The 23,676-nt window shown below is 38.0% G+C and overlaps 1 protein-coding gene across 2 annotated transcripts in view; it reads left to right on the top strand.

Annotated features, from left to right (window-relative positions):
• The window catches only part of EEFSEC (eukaryotic elongation factor, selenocysteine-tRNA specific), a 318,322-nt gene that overhangs the window by 9,353 nt on the left and 285,293 nt on the right, over nt 1-23,676 (top strand). The window contains exons 1-2 of one of the 2 annotated variants that reach the window (XM_074283757.1): nt 6,216-9,039; nt 10,893-11,048. The exons of the other annotated variant lie outside the window; for it this stretch is intronic. The gene's annotated coding sequence lies outside the window, so the exon portion shown is untranslated. Of the gene's footprint in view, nt 1-6,215; nt 9,040-10,892; nt 11,049-23,676 lie in introns of those variants that run through there. 2 annotated transcript variants of the gene reach the window in all.

The following is a 23,676-nucleotide window of genomic DNA, read 5'->3' as shown; positions in this document are numbered from 1 at the left end:
AATCTTTAAAGACTGAAGGCTTGAAAAGATTCTTTAATGAGTGATCTAAAAACTCAGGGGTGTGAGATTTAGAGTAATCCTAATCTGACTCCAGCTGGGAAGAAAAGGTTTAAAACTGTATCTTGGCCCAGAAACTGACAGTATTTTTTTTGTGCCGCTGAATTAAACAGCTTATTGTATTTCAGTCTTTTGTTCTTTTTGTTAATGAACAGCATACCTGCTTGCTAGCCAGGCTTTTCCCTAATAGGGGCCTCTCTTTGTCTCCTTTTACTTCTCCCCTCTTTAAACCATTTTCGAGGCTTAATTCTGTCTCCCTCTGTGCAGGGCAGGAGCCCCCTAGCATGGTGGGAATAGATGAAAGCCACAAAAAGATACAGTAGTCTAACTGTGGTCATCTTATGGAAAAAATAAGTAAATATATCAAAGATGCTAAATGATCTTGGGAGGGACTCTGTTTTGCTTTTTCCATATAACTGAAACCTTTTATATCAAGATTGAAAAAGTACCTATCCAATTGATAAGGTCTAAATTTAGGGAACCAAAAAAATATTAGAGTTTCTGGTAGTCAGGGAGTTAAATGATAATGTCTAGTTGATGAGGGTTGAGGTCCCTTTAAGATTCCTTTCTAATTGCCCAACCCATGGCTGACCTTGATTCACAAATCCTGGTCAAAGGCACCCTTTGAATATCCGAGCCCAGGCCCCCCACTATCAGCTCAGCTTCCTCCAGCCCTCACCTGATCTAAGCTAACTGAAAAGCCCGCCAAGAACTTGGAACTGCCCACAATTTTTTGGGTATAAAAGAGGTGAGCCGGAGCTCCCTCTTGGCAGAAGCCCTCCTTCTAACACATGGTATCCTTCCGACTATGTAGGGGTTCCTGCCCGCCCAGCGGCCACCTCTGGCTCTGGTGTCTTTCTAACTGAGCTTTACTTACAAATTTCTACAATAAACCTTTTATTTATCAATCTAGGTTTTTGGGCCTGTAAATTCATTTACAGGGACACTGCACCTCATGGGATTATCTTATTATCTATGCACCGAGAAATGGGTTCCCCCTTTCCTTTCCCTCATTATAGTGGCAGGTTCGGGGTTCAGGGAACCAAATGGAAAGGTTAGGCTCCCCTGCACCCCCTTGGGATTCGGTGCAAAGGTAGGGAGTTTTGGCAGCGCAGAGATTCTCTATAAAGGTATTTACAGACCCAAAAACCTAGGTTGATAAAAGAGGTTTATTATAGGGATTGGGAAGTAAGTTTAGAAATCATGACAGAGAGGCATAAAGTCTTGTTAGGGAAATAGGTGAGGGTAAAGAGAGGATAATGCTGGAAAAGAATATTATTCCAGCGGGCTGATCTATGGAAAATGGATTTTTGCACTGAAAATGCAGTTCTCAGTGGACAGGAAGTCCTGGCAGCAAAGGGAGTTCCCAAAGGCCATCTGCAAAAGACTTTAGTTGATGAGAGCTATTATATTGAGTGTCTTAGTCCGGACTGGGACAGCCCAAGTTGGCTCATCAGCTTGGGCTGGAATTTGAATTCAATGGGTTTCTTTCTAGATAACAGAATGGAACTGTTTGTTCCTCTGGCTGGGTCCCTCACTGAGACAGAGTTGAAGTAGATTTTCTCCTTCAAGGATTTTTAGAGTTTCTGGGTCCCCTCTTCACAATCAGAGCTTTCTTATCTTGGAAGTCAGTTGTCTTCCAATCATCATGACTTCTTATGCAGAATCAAGTTTAATTGAATTTTCATTTTATTCATCAAGCAATGCAATTTTATTTCTTTCCTTGTCTCAGCTAGTACCTAGTCTCAATTTCTTGGAGGCTTGCTGACAAAGATTTGTGGGGGAGAAGGAATGATGAAACTTTTAATGTCACTATAGAGCAAAGGTTCAAAAGGGCAGAAATCCCTAACACCAAAGATCTTCGAGGCTTCTGTTTTGTGTTGTAGTTTAATGTTTCTTTTTAAATTATTAAGACAATTGTAAAAACTATGCTGCGGAGTGGTTCATTTAAAGATTATCCATCTTATAGAGTCAGTTCTCTATATATTTTGGAAATGAGGCCTTTATCAGAATCTTTAACTGTAAAATGTTTTTTTTTTTTTCTGTTTGTTACTTCCCTTCTAATCTTGTTTATAATTAGTTTTGTTTGTATAAAAGCTTTTTAATTTGATGTAATCAAAATTTTCTATTTTGTGATCCATAATGATCTCTAGTTCTCCTTTGGACACAAATTCCTTCCTCCTCCACAAGTCTGAGAGGTAAACTATCCTATATTCCTCTAATTTATTTATGATCTCATTCTTTATGCACACATATATTGTATCTAGGATATATTATAACATATTTAACATGTATGGGACTGCCTGCCATCTAGGGGAATCTAGTGGAGGGAAGGAGGGGAAAATTTGGAACAGAAGTGAGTGCAAGGGATAATGTTGTAAAAAATTATCCATGCATATGTATTGTCAAAAAAAAATAATTATAAAATTAATTTTAAAAATGAAAAAAAAAAGATTATCCATCAAATATTCTTTTTATGAGAATTCAGGCCAAAAATAATAAAACATGTTTGATACTCATTTATAGTACACATAGGAATTTATTTTAAGATAGGGAAATGCTTTTTAAAAATGGTGTCAAAGAACTTTAAAGCTAGGCTGGCCTTTGGTGATCTTAAAAATCTGTTTCTCTCAGAAGAGGACACTGAGGCACCTCAAGGGCCAGAGATCTAACTAGACACTAAGCCAGAAAATTGTAGACCTTTTAGTTCTCAGCCTTATCCTTTACGATCAGTAGATTCACTACTCTTAGATTCCTCCCCTTCCTGAGATACATGGCCCTGGATTTCCATCTGGGGCACCCAATGAGAATATGAGTATATTCTCATTCACAGGCACATATTTGATTTACCTTAGGGATCTGCTCTCTTCAGAACTCAACTTCATAGTGAAGCTAGGACTTTAATTTCTTCTTGTTTCACTCACTACTAAATCTTATTACCTTCACTAGAAGTATGTTTTTCTTACTAAAATTAAAGTTCATCACTTTATACAGTGCCATTCTTAGAGTTGGGCTACTTTTTGCTGTTGTCACTAGGTTCCAGAGCTGAGTTGTGTTTGCATGCATACAGCTCTTCCCTATACAGGGCAGTGGATGACCTTGCTATATTTTTGATGACATTTCCTGAACAGGATCTCATTGGAGATGAAACTCTAGGTTTAAATTAATGCAGAATATCTGAGCAGGAACCAAAACAGAAGAAAAATGAAAGCAGGTAGTCATATTTCATTCTGTTTGGGTACATTTTTCTTCTCATGGGGCTTGCCCTTGAGAACAAAACATATCAAGTGTTAAATCAAAGAATTTTTTTAGAGTCATGCTATGAATAGAAAATAATGCAAAGATGTTTGCTGTTTTTTAGTCTGGGTGTTTAGCTAGAAGGTTATAATGAAAGTCAGAAGAAAATCAGAAATAGCTTTTTAAGCTATAATACTATTAATTACATAGACAAATTTTCATTTGAATACCACCTTTTCTGCTTTATTCCTTCTATCTTTTGGGATATGTATCAGTCGAAAGCCTACTTTGTCCAGAATAGAATAACATTTGCACAGACATTGAGAATTGTAGATAGTTCTCTCTTTAAATAAATTCACATTACGTGAATTCAACTTAAAAGAATTCTGAAAGAAATCCACATTCTGCTCCCACCCTCCCAACTCCATCTATGCTAACTTTACTGTGCAGTGCTGAGCTTTCTCTTTCCACTACTGCTTCTCTTGGTACAATGTGGCTTTCCAACCTCCTTGTTAAAGCAGCAGAACAGACACATAAGAAGCTGTTACTTGTCAAATAGGGCTTGGTAGGATAACTCTGGCTCCTCTCCATGTGTTCTTTGTAGCCATCCCACTTGTTTGACTCTCATCCCTCTGTGGCTGGTCCTGGTCCACACTTATTCATCTTTTTGCTCTTGTTTCTCTCTCGCTGGCCCCCACATATCCTTGAACCTTGTACCAGCCCCTTCCCTCCACTGGCATGTGTTTTCCTTCCTGTATCCCTCCCTTCTTTCCCCACTTCCATCAAATTACAGGGAGGGCTGCAGAATGATCTACCTCCCTAAAATGAGAAGTCTGTACCTGAAAATTATATTATCTTTACCTTCCTTTTCTCCTTCCCAGTTTCCATCTACCTTGGGGTAGATTATCTCCAGTTATGAATTTCTTTTCTACTAAAGTCTATGATTTAATTAAAACAGTGATATTTGAGCCAATTCTGGCTTTTCTGTTCTTGATGTGTACAACGTTGTGGTGATGAGGTATAGTATTCATTTTTAGAGTCATCTGGGTGACTTGAATAGGTGGTAAAATCACTGCCTTGGTAAGGCAGGGTGTAGAACCTTGTTTTTCTACTCTGGACTTGGGTTTCTTAACTCCACTGTGTAGCCCCTAGAGGAAATTGCCACTTAAGGTGCTATAATTCTTACAAAATAGTTTCTGATACACTCTCTACTGCTACAGGATTAATCTCTGTCCAGTCATTGCTTTTGGGAAAAGAACAGAGGTTGATCTTTTGTAAACAGTAGTGCCTGTTGTATGTTTAGTGGATTTGGTTATTTATTTGGCAGTGGAATTAGGGGCCATAGATTTGCATTCTGACTTTTTTTTTTTTTTTTTTTTTTTCAAGAGGAAATTATGAGCTTGTGATTTGATTATTGCAATGTTTTTGGTGAGGCAATTGGGGTTAAGTGACTTGCCAGGGTCATATAGCTGTATATAAGGTCAAATTTGAACTCAGTTCCTCTTGCTATCAGGGCCAGTGCTCTATCCATTGAGCTATCTAGCTAACCCAAAATAAAATATGAATAAAATTACATGAAATAATGAAAAGCAAAATGACTAGAACCAAGAGAATATTGTCTAGAGTAACAACAATATTGTTTTAAAAACAACTTTGAGCAACCTAGTCATTCTATTATAAATAAATACTCAAATTAGCAGTACAGGACCTAAGAAGAAAGATGCTATCTGCATTCAGAGAAAGAATTGACAAATAGAAGTATGGCTAGAATGATTTTACATACACACACATATTTTTATCTAATGATAGCCATATTTAGGGCAGGTTGGGAGAGAGGAAAGAAAAAAAAAGAGAAAAAAGTTACATGATAACTGCATTACATATTTAAAGAGTATTCTCTGTAAGTTGTACATGGTAGATTTGTAATTTTGTGTAAAATCATCTTTTTAAAAAAAATAGACTATTATTTTTGGAGACCGTTGTCTCCAGGCAGTTGCTATTATAGAAATGCTTGTTTTATTTCATGACTTTACAATTAAATAGATGAAATAAAAAAGAGCTAGTTTTTGTGACCCTACTCTCTCTCTCTGTCTTTTTCCTATCTGACTCTCCTCAGTTTGTTTTGCTGGCCCATCATCTATATCGTGCCTTGTGTTTTTCCTCTCATTACAGTTGTGTCTGATTTTTTTGTGCCCTGATTTGCGGTTTTCTTGGCAAAGATAGTGTGGTTTTTCATTTCCTTTTCTGGCTCCTTTTACAGATGAGAAATTGAGGCACATAGGGTTAGGTGACTTGCCCAGGATTCTGACTTTGTACTTACTCCTTGGGTGTCTTTGGACCAGTAATAGATGGCTGGATAGCAAAGTAAGTTGTGCTGGGTCTGGACTCAGTAAGCCTGAGCACACTCATGGACTGTGTCCTAGGCACTCTCAGCTTCCTCATCTCTAAAATGGAGAAACTAGCAGCCATTTCCCTTTTGAGGATCAGTGAGCACACATAAAGGGCTTTGAAAACCCGAAGGTGTTACCCCATTGTAGACCCGTTGCTTGTGTTAGTGCCTGGGTAGCCTGGAGCGGGCGAGGTGGTCTCTGAGGCATCTTCCAGCTCCCACATGGATGGCTTGCTTTGTGGCCCATGACCAGGGCGTTCCGAAAGGAATTCATGGACCTAATTGGCTCTCTGGTGCTCCTTTAAAAAGCAGGCGAGCCTTCCTGGTAAGACCAAATGAAGGAAAAACCATTTGTTAACTGCTCACTCTGTGCCTGCCAACAGGACAGCACTTACAGGAGGGAGCAGTTGCCACTCAGATGGAAAGGTCCCGGGCTTATTGAAGGTGCAGAGGCAAAAGCACATGCAAGCTGTGGGAGGAGGAAGGAAGAGAGGGATGAGGAGATTTGACTCTGCGGAGAACTGGAAATGGATGAAACATAGCTTTGCCCAGGAATCACTGGGAATAGCATAGCTGTCAGTCCATTCCTGCTGTCCTCGGACTTTGAAACTGTTCCCCCACGTCATAAGGAAGCTGGGGCTGCTACTTCTGCTGATATTTTCCATTGGTCTAATTTGTTTGCTTTTTTACTTGTCAATATCACTTTGCTGTACATTGGGATTAGTAGCCTTGCGTTGCTTCAGCGGTCTTTGTTGGATGATGAGGAGGGAGTATGTGTGGAATAGAACAGTTAATGGCTTGGCAGGAGAAAACAACCTTTTTTTTTTAATGGAGAACTTGACTTTACCTCTTTTCCTATCTCTTGCATTATGATGATGATGTTTCTCTTGGTGCCTTCAGGAAGACTAAAGTAATTTCCTTTCCTAACCCACTTCCTGAGGATATTTATTTGGTGGCACACACAGGTGCTACCTAAAGATAAACCTAACATTTTCTTCTTCTTAAAATTGTTACCTGAACTTTTAGAGTTGACTTAGCCTGCCATGAGAGTTGTTTTATCTCTTTCTATCAACTTCCTGAACCTTTAGAACAACTTTATTCCAGGGAACTTGGAATTACCTGAAACTTAGATGACATGCTCAAAGTCATATGAGCTGATATGACCTTCAGACTTGCCCCTCCTCATTCCTTTTTAGAGAGAATTGCTTCTCCTGTAGTCAGTATATCTGCATAAACTTAATGACCATCATTAGAGGCTGTTGAAATAACTCTTGAATTTTCTCTTACTAGATGTTCACATCATTATTCCATACGATCTTCTTAGTGATTTCCCCAATTTTCCATAGTTAGTAAAAGACAGAGTTAGGACTAAAACCCCGTTCTTCTGACTTATAATCTAATTAGCTTTATGTTCCACTGTGCTGGAAATTTCAGCATATTCCTTATTCACCAAATCGACCCTGTGAACTCTGTGAGGATGAGCCAGGGTGACTTCAGGAAATAAATGGAAATTCATCTTGGATGTTTGAGATAAGGCCAGAATATTTCTCTTCTACAGTTGTTAAGAAATAGTTTGGCCAGATATATTCTGTAAGCCAAGAATGAATTTTCTAATTTGGGCCAGTAACCCAGAGAAAAAATAATTTTAGGGTCTTCAAAAACACTTCACAGACCTAAAGCACTATATAAATTTGAATTGTTAGTATTATAAACTATCAAAGACTATGGAAAGATCCAAAGATTAGATGCTGATTGCCACGCCAATGTGAATATTGTCCTAGATTCTACCTTTACAACATCTGAATAAGTTACATTGGAGTGTGGGGGGGGGGTGCATGAACATGAACAAGCTGACATTTCTACTACCCTATGTCGTTGTGATTAAAAATACTTGCCCAGTCAGGTAAAATTAAGTAAACTACAATGGTTTCTGACCCTTGTGCCCCAGATTTTTCTGGGATTTTGGTAAAATAACCATCTAAAATTCTAGACTGGGAGTCATCCTCCACCTTCTGCTCACTTACCTCCAGCAGAGTCTTGAACTGCTCCAAACAGGGTTCAGCCTCAGGGGAAGCTTGCCTGCCGAGAGGTTAGACAAGTTAATCTTCCAATAGAAATTCAATCCTCAGATTTCATTTTAAGGCCACTTTGCCGTAGCAAAGTAGTTTAACCAGTAGCAGATTTCTGACTCACTGATGGTTAATTTCATGCCCTCCAGAGGGTCAGCACACTAATACAGGAGTACATGGTGACCTCAGTGGAGCCCACCCCCCACACAGTCACTGCTTTTGTGTTGTTTTAGAGAAGCCGTTTTTAAACATCCTTAATCGGTTTGATTTTGAATTAGGAGATGATTTTTCAAAGAACATTGGGGGAAAAAAGGATATAAAATAGGTCTTTTCCCCCCATTTTTCCCCTTTGCTCTGTGAAGTTCAAAGGGCCATATTATATTGAGGATTTTTTTTTTTGGCTGGGATTCTTCAGCTTGACCTTGGCTGTCTAAACCTGTTGGAGGAAATTTGAAGACACTTGTAGTTGAGTAATTCTTTTGCCTCTGTGAACCTTTAACCTTATGGCTTCAGAATCCTAGTTTCCTTGTCACCTTTAGTTGCTGATACTGCTTTCAAAGGGCATTGTCTTGTGTGTCTGTTTCCACTTTGCTACTGGAGGTCTTTTAAGTAAAGGCATTAATTCAGACCTGATCCTGAGATAGGGCCAGAACTTTTGAACTTATACAAGAGCTTCAGGATCAGGAAATGAGCATGACACAAGCCCGTTGCATTGATTACATTCAACATACATTTATTAAGGTCCTACTATATGCACAGCCCTGGAATTACAGAGATGAAAAGCAATATGACCCTTGGTCTTAGAAAGCATTTCTTAAGTTCCTACTATGTGCTAAGTGCTGAGGATTCAAAGAAACCCAATGAAATACTATGCCACATCTCAAGGACTTCACGATCTAATGGGAGAGACACTAAAACAATTGTGGAAACTATTAGATACATACAGGATACAGTTTCTGGGCAGTTAAGTGATGCAGTGGATAGAATGTTGAGCCTGGAATCAGGAAGACCCGAGTTCAAATGTATCTTTGCCAAGAAAACTCAGATGGGACCCTGAAGAGTGGAATGTGACTGAACAATAACAAAATAGCCAATATGCAGCTGGAGGTGGGAGTCTGAGTCTGAGGTTAGACCTAGATTAATTAGATCAGAGAATCATCCTCATAGAGAGAATCATTGATTCCATAGGAACTGATGAGGTCACCGAGTAAAACAGTCTAGAGGAAGAAGCGAAGGGGATTCAGAGCAGATCTCTGAGCAATACCTACAGTTACTGGTCCTGATCTGGTAAATGAGGCTGAGAAGAAGTGGTCAAACAGGGAGGGAGAGGTCGGGGACAGCAGGGTCACGACAATCTAGAGAGAAGTCCACATCAAAGACAAGAGGCTGCTTGAAAGAAGCATGGCTGCAAAGAATTCAAGAAGGATAGGAAAGGGTGGCAAGTTAGAGATCATTGGTAATTTTGGAAAGAGGAACTTTGGTTTAATGATGAGGTCAGAAGTCAGACTTCAGGGTGTTAAGAGAGAAAAGGGAGGGGAAGCTTTGTTTATGACTGCCTTGACAAGATCAGCCCTCAAGGGAAAAGAGATAGATAGGGGGTAATAGCTGTTGGGGAACTACAGATCTTGGGAGGGCCTTTTGGGCCCTGGAGAGCCCAGTAGAAGTGTATTTACAGGTAGTATCAAGGAAAGACTGAAAATAAGAGAGAGGGTGGGAGGATAGATAGAGGGAACAATCTGATAGAGGGAATCTTTTTGCATGGCAGAACATTTTCCTTGGAGAAAAGGATCCTCGTTATGTGAAATAGTAGTGGAGGATATGGTGCCAGAAGACATCTGAGATGCAAGAGGAAGAGGAGGCAGCCCCTGATGAATTTACTTTTTAGTGGAAAATGAGGCAAGATTCTTAGTTAAGGTTTTTTCACCTGAGAGGAACCAGGAAGAGGTCTGGCAGAGCTGTTGTGCTGAGGGGGAATCTGAGCTCACTTGGGAGATAGAAAATCTTTACCTTGCCATTTGGAGCCTACTTGAGATTATGTAGCCTACATATGTAGTGAACTCAGGCAGTCTAGTTTTGTGATTTTTTCCCACCCCCAGATTCATTCAGCAGCCTGGGAGTAGGAATGAAGGCAACAGATACTGGGAATAATCCCAAACCAAAGCTTGGAGGAGCTAGATTGGCAGTATGATAAGGGAGCAAATTTAGGAGAAGAGGACAGTGACTGGCTCCTCAAGGGGTCAAAATGAAGAAGGGAGGAAAGTGTAGTTAATGCAGGAGGAATTGGAAATCGTGAGGATGGATGGAGAACAGGATTTGGGATTACAAGGCGGAGCGAGAAGTGGAATCACAGATTGTGATCAGATAAGGGAATTCCAGAATTCATAAACATGGAAGTGGCACGTTTATGGGTGATGGCCATCTCTTTGTGTAGCTGAGATGGGGAGGAGCAGGTCATATGAAATGAGCAGATTGAGCAGCTGAGCAGATATGGGTGTTTGAGGGAGTGTTAGTATGTATGTTGGAGTCCCTCAATCTGATTGAAAAGTTGAGGAGGGAAGACTGAACCAGGTGCTAAACTCACTAAGGAAAGAATACAGTTCCAGAATTTTGATTAAATGGGAGGTATATAGGTGAACCTCAAAGGATTAAAGGCTACAAAATGATTGATGGTGGCAGAGGGAGAAGCTTGAAGTGGTGGGGGAGAAGTAGTTTATATGCTCTATCTTGACCAGGAATCAAGAGAATGAGTGAAAAATGCAACTAGTGCTAGAAAGGGATGTCTAGGAGGTCATCTGATTAGGAAGGAGCTGGAAGATGGAAAGAAAGAGACACCAAAAAAAGCAAGTTTGGAGCAGGCAAATATTCGAGAGGGCATATTGGAAAGTGTGGGTAGCTTTAGAGTGAGACATTGAGGGGAGGGGGTTGGATTAAGGAAATAAACAATGAGGGATAGAGAATAGGGTTTGAAAGATATCAAGATCACTGGGATGGGGAGGTAGTGACCAGGGAAGAGTTTGTTTATTTTTTAGGAATGAGTTCAGATAGATTCTTAATATTCTCAAAGGGGTTGGCAGCTCAGATGAGGGTAAGAGTTGAAAGTCAAAGTGTTTTCTTCTCCTTCCCTCTCTTCCCCCATTTAGTTACCCTCCAAGGAAAGAGACCAAGTAGAAGATGTGATGAAATGGCATTTCTCTTCTAGATAAGAGGAAGAAGGCCTCTGGAAGACAGAAGACTAGGCAAGAGATCTAGCACTTTAGAATGAGGTTTTCTCTCCTTATCCCCAAAGCAGGAGAATGGTGGGTTTCTCAAGAAACTGACAGTCATAATAGCTGTTAAGGTAGCTTTATAAAACATGTAAGAATGGCAAATGAGAAGTACAGTTAAATGCTTTAAGAAGTTTGGGATGATGTGGTCAGTGAATTTCTGTAGAAAGAAGTAGTACTTTGTAGTGAGCCTAGAAAGAGGCTGATGGATTCCAACAGACTGAATGGTGGTGTGAACATGAATGAATGCAGAGTCAAAAACATTCTGTGCAGTGATTAATTATTATAGTGTAAATAAAGACAATACTAATTAGGAAGTAAACTCAAGCCAAATACATCGCATGATGTTGGTGCAAAAAAAGTTAAAAGTTTACATACGTCTTTCTACCCATCACAAACATGTTATTAGATGATTCTGCTTAAGTTTTTTAGAGACATATACTTTGTTAGGTGATTCATTGGGAAGTGTATGTTGTCAAAATGTTTATATATAATATATATGTACATATATATAATATCCATAAATGGGATATAATATATACTGTATATATACATACAGGTATACACATTTTATACACACACACACACACACACACACATACATACACACACATATAGAGGTGAGAGAAGGTGTAAGGTAATAACAGTCAATAATTTAATTTAGCTGTTGGTTAGAGAAGAGATGCCAAATGAATAGCACATAATATTCCTGACTCTATGGGAAATATTTAGTAAAATAAATGTAAAAAATAATAAAATACAGATAATATTTTATTATATTTATATGCAGTCCATAGAGATTCTTATGTATGGTTTAGGGGCCCCTATTTCTATTGAAGTTTGACACCATTGGCTTAGAGTATATGAAAAGGAATACCATAGTGTAAAATCAAGCCAGTGGGTTGTGAGTTTTCAATAAATGGAAGGCCAAGGAATATATATTTTCCTACAGTAGGAAGCCATTGAAGATTATAAGGATGTGATGTTGGTTATATCCATGAATTAGAAAGGTTATCTTGGTAATTGTTTAAGGAATAGTTTGCAAAGGAGAGACCTTGGAGGCAGGAAAATCAGTCCAGGTGAGTAATAACCTGGTAGAAAGGAGGGATGGAATGAGAGAGCTACCATAAATGTTCACATGTGGGGATTTAGAAAGAGGGAAGAATCAAAACTTGGGTATGCTGGGATTAGTAATTGGGGTGATGGTGACATTAGAAGAAATAAGGACATTGAGAGAAGTGAAGTGGGTTAAGGGGAGGAGGTTTCCCATGTTCATATCAGTCCATTTATATTATTGGCTAGTTACCCAGTGAGTGATTTGAGGCTTTCTAAGACATAACTTTGAAGAAGTAGACACTGCACACCCAGATTATATCTCTATTCATGGATATGAATGCCCTATGAATACAGCTTTGCAGGAGTTTGAGGCTCTTATGAAGGGTGTGCAGATCCTAGTGAACCTGGGGTTTCAGATAATTCTAAAAAAAAAAAAACACCACATGATGTAAGAGGCCTTGGGACTAGGGAACATGTGCATAAACACAATTGGCCAAGGAGCCTAAGAAGAGGTGCTCCTGTTGCTTTAAGGGGGACTCCAAATCTAATGAAATCATATCTATAAATTATTTATTACAGTGCCTAGCACATAGTGGACACTGAAAAGTGCTTGTTTGCTCACTCCTTGAAGAGCTCAGAGCCTTCTAGTCTGTTGGTCAAGTTGCTTGTCCCTTATCCCCTTTGTCTTTCTGGACCCTTCTTCCTCCACCTCTTTTACCTGCTGTTCTCTCCAACCAAATTGAAAATAGCTATGATTATGCTTGTGACAGAGGGAATCACAAAAGGTACCTGTGACTGGAACATAGACTATATATCAAATAAGAAAATGTGAGCGTATTTAGTTTAATTCAAAAGTGTTTTAAAAAATCATGTTCATTAAGTGCTTACGGTGTTTGTAGTTACAAATCATCATCATGAAGCCTTGGATAAAGTATGAAATTGCAAAGAACATTAAAAATTTTTTTCAATTAACAAAAATCTATTTTCTCTTTCTTTACCCCCCTCACCAAAAGAAAAAGAAAATAAACAAAGCCTTTATAACAAGCATGCATAGCAAAGTCAAACTAATGACCATATTGATCTTATAAAGAATATACTTTTTTTTTTTCTTTTTTTTTTTTTTTCTGAGGCTGGGGTTCACACAGCTAGGAAGTGTTAAGTGTCTGAGACCAGATTTGAACTTGGGAGGCTTCTGAATTCAGGGCTGGTGCTCTATCCACTGCACTACCTAGCTGCCCCAAGAATATACTTTTAAATGGGAGATGACTTCTTGTACTCCCTGGGTGTGAGCTATGACAGAAGTTACCAGCTCCATATAATCAAAGAACTAGTTTGATGCATAGGATCACAGAATAGTGGGTTTAGATTGGCAAGGATTCTAGAAGTCATTTAATTTAGTCCAATTAAACTGAGACACAGTGGTTAAGTGACTTGGGAAAGGTCACACAGATAGTAATTAACAGACCTGAATCTGAACCCAGCCTCTGTGAGTTCAAATTCAGTGCTCTTTCCATTAAGCTTGCTTATCTGATCTCTGTTTTAAATTCAGGGAAGCCTCTCTTTTGTTTCCTGAGTTTGGGTGACTTAAGTTCTCATAATCCTGCTCGCACTGCCCAAAGTTAGTACTGATAGAGAGTATTGAGATAGATAGATTTAGGACATCTTGGGTAAGATGGAAGGAAAGGAGTACAATAATAGTTTGTATTATTTGCAGTAGCTAGTCATTTTTCATTCCACTAATATTTCTTAAATAAGCATTATGTGTAAGGGACAGTGTTTAGGCACTGAGCACACAAAGATAAAAACTGAAGTAGTTCCTATTTTTAATGTGTTTACATAAGGGGCTTGGGGTGGGGGGAGGTAACACACCTATATAAGTCCTTTATTATGCCAGTGAATTTAACCAATGCTAATAACTCCCATTTCTGTAGCATGCCTTGGGTTTACAAAGCACTTGATGTATATTATGTTATTTGATCTTCATAATAATGCTGAGAGTTATGGTAGGTATCACAAGGATCGCATTACAAATGAGGAAAATAAGGGCCTGAGAAATGCAGGACCTCGTCCCAGAGCATACCGTTGGGAGTAAGGCTAGAGTTTGGATCCCCTTGCCTTCATTCCTCTCTCGTGCTTTTTTTTTCATTAAAACCTGCTGTTTCCTAAGAAAGCAGTACCTCCCATGATAACAATTTCTTACATTTATATACCATTTAATAGTCATCTAAGCCATTTATACATTATCATTGTTATATCTTACAATTATATCATATCTTATAAGAGAGCAGGTGATATTATTTCTGGTTTTTTAAATGAATCTTTAGATTTATCCAAAATTATGTGGTAGCTAGGATTTAAAATTAGGTCTTCTTTCTTTCTTTAAAAAATATTTTATTGATATTTTGTTTATACTGTTTTTATCCCCTATCAGCCAGTTAAAGGAGCCTATCAGTGTGGCCCTCCAGTGTTCTTGCCATGAAACCATGGTATGTTATTTGGAAGGGTTTATCCTCTCTCTTGACTCCCATTATTCTGGAATGTCTGAAGGTTAGGTGTGAAATTATTGCAGGTAGATGAATAATAGGACTAGTTCTGTTCTTCCTTTTTCAGTTTCGTGTCATTCTATCTTGAAGTAAGTCAGATGGCTTGTTCTGATCTAGGGAGACTGAAGTCTGATAGACCTGGATCCTTTCAGATTTGGAAGCTCCTTGGGAGCTTACATTGGGCTTAAGCGTCTAGGCACCCTCTTAGGTGAGTTTGAAGCTATATAACCAGATTCTGGATTCATATTCTAAGAAATGTGAACTTTCTGAAGTTTCTACTGACCAGATATTACTTAGATGAAAACTTTACATCTAGTTGCCATCCTTAGATCAGTCTGTGACAGTCTCTGACTTCTGTGGATTCAAGAATAGGGTACCACTTACCTTGCTTTTTGCTTCAAATTTTTCTAATCTTCAGGCACTATACTAAACCCTGGGAATGTAAGGAAAGGCAAAAACATGCCTTCAGAAATATCATTTTCCAATGGACAAGACAATGTGCAAAAAACTGTAGTGCTTAAGCAATTTAAATTTGTTATCCAGACCACCAAAATCTTAGAACACCTTCCTTTAACAAAACCTTTTTTTGACAGTTTAATTGAATTAAATGAACTTTGTTTTCAGTTGTGTCCTATTCATGATTCCATTTGGGATTTTCTTGGCATTGATACTGGAGTGGTTTGCTATTTCCTTATCCATTTGATTTTGCAGATGAGGAAACTGAGGCAAATAGGATTAAATGATTTGCCCAGAGTCATATAACTATTAAGTATCTGAGGCCAGATTTGAACTTAGGAAAAGGAGTCTTCCTGACTCCGTCCCTGGTATACTTTGCTGTAAGGCACCACTGGGGAGAAGCAATCTACTCATCTCAATTAAAGAAATACTGATATTAACAAATAGGGCTTGAGGCGGGGGAGATAGGAGAAATAGAGCAGTGAGCCAAAAGCTCCATGGGGTCATTTGAGAAAGAAGAAAGCATTTTTTCTAAAATCATATGGAATCTTGTTTCTAGGAAATGATTTTTTTCATATCAAAAAGTATCTGCTACTTTGCTCTACATTTCTTAAGTAATACTCAAAATAACCCCTTAACTTTGGCACCTAACAGATCATTTCTCTTAACAGTATCATTTTTTTCTCTCTTTACTTCTTTGAAATAATATTCACACAGTTCTTTTGTGCAGTATGCAGTTTTTAGCTACATCTCTATCCTAATCTCAAAGTATGCTCCAAAGAACTCCGGGACATTTTATTTAACAAGTGCCCTGGTAAAAAAAAGTTTATTGTCTTCTGCATAACATACAACAGAAGCCCCTGTGATCACTGACATCTACAAACTGCAACTTGTCCATGGAGCAGTTTATTCTAAAACATGTTAAGTCCTAACTCTAGAACTGTTTGGTGCACAAGAGGGCAGTGTTTGCTTGCAATCTCACATCTTTATGATGGATGTATAGGGTAACAGGTCAGCATAGTTGGAATGACCTCGGACTTAGTCAAGACAAAATAAAATACAGGCCACAGATATGTTGTTCCTCACATGCCTCCTTTGTCTCTTAAAGAACATTGCTGCTTACCTGTCTATTTTTTTAAAATAGGGAAATATTGTAGTGTTCATCTTTTTATGTGTGGCTTTTAAGCCTGTATCTACATGGTGGAGGCTTAAAAGTGTTTTCTCCCAAAAGCAAAACCTCTGCTTCCCAACTGAAAACCAGATGGCGTGAGTTCTGTTTCAAGCAAAGGGTCAAATACACGCTTTCCTCTTTGCACCAGTGTAGGGGTGCTTGGACAGCTTCTAACGCATTTGAAGGTGTGAGTACGGCTTACCAATCCTCACTTAGCCAACTCGCTTTTCCCTGGTGGTGCACTAAGAACCAGAGCAAGGCATTTTCATATCCTGTTGCCTTAAAGATAGGGAGGAACCCCTGCCTCACTGAGAGGCAGTATTAGATCTGACATGGAGTGGATCTGATCTTGTCTGAAAAGTTTGTCTTTTTGTGTACTCATTACTAGTCTACATAATTATTTTTCCCCCTGCTAATTAATGACTTTGAAATTAGATGAATGTACTGTACCTTTCCCTACTTTCTCACCCCCTCCAAACAGTAGCCTTTGACATTATTGGAATATCTTTGTTCATTTTATTTTTCTATGACCTTAAAAAAAGATATTATTTTTACATCCTGATTTTTAAGTTCTTTAAATATTTTATTGTCTTAAATTAGGACCACAGCAGGAATGTTGATTGTGTATATTTTCCCCTGATCTCTTCTGGGAACAAAGATATTAGGGATGAGGCTGACACTGTATGTGGAATCTTGACAGAGAAATGTTTGACACTTACCCATTAAATAGCTTCCCTATTTATGCTTTTATTTTTATTTGATTCATGGAGTTTGTCCATCGATCGTCCCCTCTGGGCGGGCATCTCTAGAGAAGCAAAACCAAATCTAGATGGGGGAGGTACTAGGTTGCCTCCTTATCATCTGATACTGATCAAGAGAAAAGATTGATTCAGAGGCTTAGGTTTGTATGAAATCAGATGTCTTCTAATCTTTTAAAAATCTCTCCATAAAATCTTCCAAAGTAAGGGTCTATATATGATACAAACTATATAAACTGTAGACTCTATTAGTAATTTGGAGATCTCATATTTTAATTGATAAATGATATTTAATACAGAATTATAAGCGACTAATGCCATGTGAGGAGGGAACCATGGGTGGCCTTCTTGTCATTTATACATTTCCACATGATGCTTATGAATTAGCTTTTATTAGAAGTGTCTGAGTTTGAAAGGAAAGATTCCAAGCAGTGTTCTTTAAAGAGAGACTCATAACATGTTTTTCCAGGAATATAATTTTTGAAAAATGCCTGAACCCTAAATTTCCATCTGAGCTTAGCTTGTAAGTAGAATGAAAAGTTGTTTCTGCATGGGGAATCAGAGTTGTTTTCCATCTTAGATCCCTAAGGCAGGGCTGGCAAGCTGAGCAATGGGGACAGATGTTCCTGGGTAGTAATTTCCAGCTGGATTCTTGAATGCATTGTGTACTATGGGTCACAGTCGACTCATAATGGAGCAAAATTGAGTGAGAATTCCTGCAATGAAAGACGTGAACGGCGCACAGGATAGATATGATGGCAGAGATATGCTGCATTCTGTGAGAAAATATTTTCAGTGCTATCTGTAAAATTCAGATTGAATAACCATTCTGAAGTGCTCCCTTTTAAAACAGTTTCCTTCCATGAGCATTGCAGGCAGAGTAAACACCAATAATTTTTATTTCCCTTCTTCTTATCAGTAGTCTGACTGAAATGTTCCCGCACAGCCTATCTAGTCTCCTCAAGTGAACATCAAATGATTAGTGTCAGCTTCCAGTTTGAATTATGATCTGTGTTTCAAAACACAAACTGATTAGTTTTGCATTAGGTGGTAATTATCAGTTTTAACAATATTGGAAGAGTTGGGATAAGGGAAATACTTTTTGTTTTCATAGCTAAAAATGAGACCAAAGGTGATGGAGAATGAGGTGAAAAAAGAAAGGGGAAAGTTAAAATGAACCCTATCACAGGATGTGTCTGTCTGGAAGGAATTGATCTAAATGTGGCTGGGACTGCAACTCCCAAGTCCTTCAGGAGTACACCATGCCAGATCAGTGGAATGGCACAGGCTTGCCTCGGCAGTAATCTTTTGGCGGTGAGAATGATGTGGAAAGGATGTGAATGGTCTTCTCTGATCCTTAGGGACTAAGAAGATGTGCTCTGGCATCTCTATCCCCAAAGCCTCTGTTCTACCCTTCCAGGGAAGCCCACTAGTTAGTTACTTGACATTCTGAAGGGCCTGCATTTTGAAACCGCTCCAGGGGAAATGCCAAGAAGGGGTTTTGACTTTGATTCTACTGCTGATTTGGGGGGAAGGATTACTAAAGAGCAGAGTTTTCAATTTTGGGCACATAGTTATTTTTGCTGAGCTTTGGAGTGTTATGTACCCTTTTCTATTAGTTTTGCAATTGGAGGGAGAAACTTTTAGACTATGCAAGAGCTGTGTTTCAAAGAAAGAAACAAAATTCTTGTATTTTCTGAGACAGGGAAGAGGAGGGAAAAAATAGATTCCTTGTTGTACTTGGCGGTTCTACAGGATGTGAGACAAAGCTGAGTCTCTCTTACTGACTAATGTCATCATCAGCAGACTTTTTTTCCCCCCTTATCCCTACAGAGCAATTTGATGTCCAGTGCAACCTCTTTTCCCCCAAGCCCTTCATAGGTCCTGGGCTAGAGATTAAATCTCATGCTTGGGCAAATTTCTAATGATGGTAATTGTTTCCTCTTTTCAAGTCGAGGCCCCTTCTTCAAAGTCTGATCCTTTTCTGTTGTAAAAAAGGTCACAATTACCTGAACCTGTGGTTGACTTTTGGAGATTGCCTGTGGTGGTCTGATACTGCCTATCCCTTGATGTTCTCAGATATGAAGTGATTTAAAGCGTGGCTTTAAGTACGAAAACCGGCATAAAGTCAGTGGTTCTGCAGGGAGACTCAGGCCTGACTGTGCAGTATTTCATTGACTCGAAGATTATTGGTGAATCACAGAGAGGAAAGGAGTGATGGAGATGATGACATGAATAATCAGAGGGAACGAGGCTTGAGGAGATGTGACAGATAGGAAGACAGTATAAAGCCTTGCTGTCTGTGTAACTGGAGGAAAAATGCTGGGCAAGAGAGGCACCAGCCAGATAAAGCAAGAGACTCTTCATTAGAAGGGCTAACAAGATGTTAGAAAATTTACAACTGCCTGTTTCAGGAGCAAAATCATTTTAGAGACCCTGGATCAATTAATCAGCAAAGATTTGGGTGCTTCCTGTGTGCCCAGTACAGCGCTGTCGTGGATATCAATGCATGAGATAAGGTCCCTCTTCCGAGTAGTTTACAGTCTTGTTTACTAATATGATTTATGTATCATTTTTAGATGCCAGGCACTGTGCTAAGCACAGTTAAATGCTAAACTCGGTGCTCTTGATTTTAATTATAGAAGGAATTTCGAGAAAGGAGAGATCTGGACAAAGAAATTGAGCATAAATGTGAATGGAATATTAGAAATAGGTTTATTTTGTCCCGTTATGTTGGAGAAGTGTTTTTAAAAATGACATTTATATTTCTTACATGTTTGGAGATGAATATGTAGCAAAGTTTAATAAATTTCCATGAAACATACATAAAAGTGTGTGAATCAGAGTATAATTATGCTTTTGAATGAGATAACTAGTCAGTACTACACCAGAACATAGTATAAATGCAAAAACATTCTAGTACTAGGGTAGGAATGTCAGCACCTCCAAATCCAGAGGTCTCGAGTTTGGTTCTCAGCAGTTCACATACCAAGCAGGGTACATGTGAACATTCTTTTCTAGAAGGTAAATGTTTATCTTCTATTTATGTATGTATAGTACCTCTGATTTAGCGTTGTTCAGAAAATTGTAACTAAATTTATATTACTGAGTCTTGGAAAGTTTTGTTTTTGTTTTTGGTTTTTTTTTTTTTGTTTGTTTGTTTTTTTAGTAATTTCCAATTTTCAGAATGGAGAGGAAACTAAATTTTCACTTTCATTGAACTCTTAAGAAATATGAACTAGATCTAAAGATGTTATGACCCAGAAAAAGTGGAGTTGGGAGGATTCAGAACATTTATTTTCCAAGGACCTTTTGTTTTTTCTGCCTAAGCAAGCCAGTGTGTGTGAATTGTATGTGGAGTGGAGTTTCCCCCATGTTTCTTAACCCCACAGCAATTTTGTGTCTTTAAATTCAATTTGACAAATGTTACAAATATTTATTTAGATTTCAATAAATAATTTCAGTCTGAATAAATATATCAACCACGTTTGCTTGATGTTTAAACTAGGCTTTGTAGAATTGATTTTTACCCTCCTGAAACTAATAAGTGTGACATTAGTTCCATAAAGGATCTCCTTCTCCTCCTCTCCTCCCCACTTCCCCAGTACTTTGCTTATATTTCCTTTTTCTCTTAAATTTCCTTTTTATTCTTCCAATTCAAAAATGTCTGCAAAGTCTGGAGAATTTGCTACCTGGAGAAAGCTCTAGTGAGATCTGAAAAATGTGCCTGCTTGGGGAAGGTTCAGAGTGTTTTACTGTAAGCCATATTTTACCAAAGAAATCTTATTTCTTTTGTTTTGAATTTTATTATCTCAAGTATTGTTTAAAATGAATGGATATTGGCTGGAGAAATTAAAAAATATGTAGAGATAATAAATTGCTAGATTATTTGTTGTTTTAGAATTTCATCTATGTTATGAAATTCTTACTTGTAAGTGGAGAAACTGAGTCACAGATGAACATGACATGTAAAAGAGATAAGATTCCAAAGCTGAGTTGGGTTTCTTGAAGGAAGCATAACAATGAATTTGGCTGATCATTTGGTGCTTGCATATGTAGGCAAGCTTCTCAAAAAAATAATAAACATAAAACTTAATACAAAAGAGAAAGTTGGTATAAAGGAAAGCTGGTCATTAATTTATTTCAGGGTGAAATTCAGACTCAGGTGCTAGATTTATGTGCACATTGTCACAAGTATAGAAACGCTAAAATAGATTGTTGCAAAAAAAAAAAAAAAACCCTTGCTTAGCCAACATAAATTATTTCATAGAAAATCACCAAGTGCATATAAAATCATGCAAATTATTGCACAAAATATATTGTGCAGAATATATTATGTTAAAAATCATAACTTTTAAATTACCGAATCACTTTAATTGTCAATTACTGTCTCTGCTGATTTCTAGGGATATTTTAGGGGCAAATTTGAAAGTAGTTAAAAGCTGGTTATTGAGATACAAAGGAGATAGTTAAAATATTCTTTTATCTTTAGTAAATTAAAGGGTTAAATTAAATGTAAACTAATTTTAATGTAACATAACTTTGGGCTGAAAATAAACACTATAAAAAATGTAGCTCCCAAAATTCCCCTTCCCCTTCCAAGTTAGAAACAATAAGAATGGAGATATATGTGTATATTTTTTAATCATACTACATATTGCTTCTCTTATTGTCAGTCCTCTCAGACAGTGGCTTTATTTAAAGATGAAATTTGCATATGAATGTTAAAAAAGTTACAGTTGTGATGTGGGAGAGAGACTGGTGGAGTTAAAGCAATCATAAATGTGGCATTTTTTTTTCTTAATGAAACTGATTTTGTTTATTTTTTAAAGAGATTTTTGTACACATTCACAATAGAATAAATATTTTTGATTCTAGAAGCACAAATTCGTCTTTGTATACAGTTTGATTTCCTTGGGTAGCTATTATTGCCTTTTTCTTCTGTACCATGACCAAATATTGTATGTTACAGTTTCTCACTTTACTAATTTTGTAAAATTGTAAACTCCCTAATCCCTAGTTCAAGACGTTTTTTGACATGTTGATTAAAAAAATAATAATAAAGTAGCCATGAAGTAGTTTTAGTGGTTACTACTCATTATTTTGTAACTGATCGGGAACTCTGAAGATTTTTAGAATCCCTTAGTACGGTTTGTTTGGGATGGAAGGGGTTGAGCTGGCTGGATTCTGTCTAATATTTCCCGTGTGTTTATCGCAAGCTCGAGAGCTCTTGAGGAGTCTGAGCGCCCGGGAATCCCAGTCTTGACTCTTGTTCTGGCTTTTTTTAAAGCAGCTTCTGACAGTGTCTTAATTTCTCATGAATGAATGGAACCTATTTCTGATTGAGATCCTTCTGAAGCTGTCGCCCCTTGCCAAACTGCCACTTCCCAAAGTGGACAAAACGTGTTCTGTGAACTCGAAATGTGAGATGCTTGCAGCACGGGGGAGGGAGCGTAAGGGGAAGCTGTTTGCAGAACTACTGAAAGTAAATGGTAGGGGTCAACCGCAGAACACAGACAGGAGGGGAAAAGAAGCCTGGGTCATTTCAGCCAAGAGAGCACAGTCACTAATGTTGACTCGGAACCAGAGGGGGCTCCGGGGACATTTCTCCCTATGCTGATGTAATCTCAGCCCCTTACATTTGGATATCAGCAGCCACATCTCATTGCCTCTGTATCAAGCAAAAACAGCAGATAGCTTCATATTTAAAAATGATCGATTTTAGGAATAGCATCCATGTGTAATGGAGATGACACACTCAGATTTGGTCTTAAAAAAATCCTCTGACTTCCCCTCTGACTCCTCCACCAACTTGCAGATGATTTCCAGTTTAAATAGTGGGTTTAGGTAGCATCTTGCAAGTACTAAGCAGGCAGCAAAAGCATTTCATTAAAAAGCAATCAGTACTTTTAAATTAAACATAGAAAGTTATCTTGGTGAAGTATTTGTGTTTAAGGGGAAGTTGCTGGATTATTGAGTTTGGCTAACATTTTAGCCAGTTCAGCAAGGTTTTGGGGGGGCTGAAGCAATTAATATGTAAGTATGTTTGAGTCAGCAAGGTGGGAGATTATTGTCTTATCAGGTTTAAATTTTTTTCTTCTTCAAAATTCTTACCTATTTGGAGGGGAGGTCAGACAAAACCATTACTCTGAGATTCATGTTTGAGAGTGTCTGGCTCAAATTACTGAACTTTCAATACCAAAATGGATTTGAGGCAGGGGAGGAATAATTCTTTTTCTCAGCTTTTTCCTTTTTTCTTTCTTTTTGCTATAAATGACTGTCCTGGCCATTTTTGTACATTTCTTTAGGCTTCAGCCATCTAAGTGCAATAGATCAGGAGAAAAAAAAATTTTTTTGGGGGGGGTTTAACCAAGAAAACTAAAATCACAAAAACTAAAAGTAGCTAAATGTGTGATGTTCTGTGGATATAAAATTGCTATTTGCTTTACTGTTGATTCCTTGAATATTTTGAGCTTGTTCTTCATGAAGCTGCTACAGACAAAACTTGGTTCTGAGTATGAAGCAATTAATCCTGTAAGGACAATGAGAGATGAGAACAATGTTATAGCATTGTTTTATAATGTTAGGAGGAGGTTTAGATATAATGTATTAGTGATGTTTTGGTCAAATGACATTGTTTAGAGGCAATGTTTGGTAGTGTAATATCTGTATTTCTT

This window comes from Sminthopsis crassicaudata, chromosome 1 (assembly GCF_048593235.1).
Source record: "Sminthopsis crassicaudata isolate SCR6 chromosome 1, ASM4859323v1, whole genome shotgun sequence".
Lineage (NCBI taxonomy): Eukaryota > Metazoa > Chordata > Mammalia > Dasyuromorphia > Dasyuridae > Sminthopsis > Sminthopsis crassicaudata.
Note: the sequence above shows the minus strand (reverse complement) of the source record. Positions and strands in the feature narration are given on the sequence as shown.